Source organism: Triticum aestivum, chromosome 3B, assembly GCF_018294505.1.
Source record: "Triticum aestivum cultivar Chinese Spring chromosome 3B, IWGSC CS RefSeq v2.1, whole genome shotgun sequence".
NCBI lineage: Eukaryota > Viridiplantae > Streptophyta > Magnoliopsida > Poales > Poaceae > Triticum > Triticum aestivum.
In genome coordinates this window covers 823,287,415-823,287,878 of record NC_057801.1, presented here as the reverse complement: position 1 = coordinate 823,287,878, position 464 = coordinate 823,287,415, and positions in this window count along the sequence as shown.

Sequence of the window (464 nt, the reverse complement as noted above, 5' to 3'; positions counted from 1 at the left end):
TCCCTCCGACGAGCGAGGGCCTCCTCTGGCCCCTGCAGCAGCCGGCGAGCGCGGCCCCGACGCGCCCACCCCGCCTGCCCCTATCGTCCTCCGCCACCGGCCCCTGCTCTCCTTCGACCGTGGCGAGCGAGGACCCGGACGAGCTCGGACCCCGACCTCGACCCCTTCGCCGACCCCGACCCCGACCCCTCTGGAGACCAGGTACCTCTCCTCAGTCCTCCTTCCTCCCTCTCTCCACCATTCCCAATTCCCTCCCTCCCTCCCCTCGGTCGTGGTAGTGTAGGTCATCTGAATAAAAACCAAAGCCAATTCTTCAGTTCAAAGCCAAATAGAGACACGAGGCAGATCCCCTAAATCCCCTAAATCTACTTACTCTGGTCTTATCATTGTCAAATTTTATTTGTCTGTTCGCTGTAAACAAGTTATGACTTGAGTGATGTGTGCCATTTAGGCTGGGTTTGTGG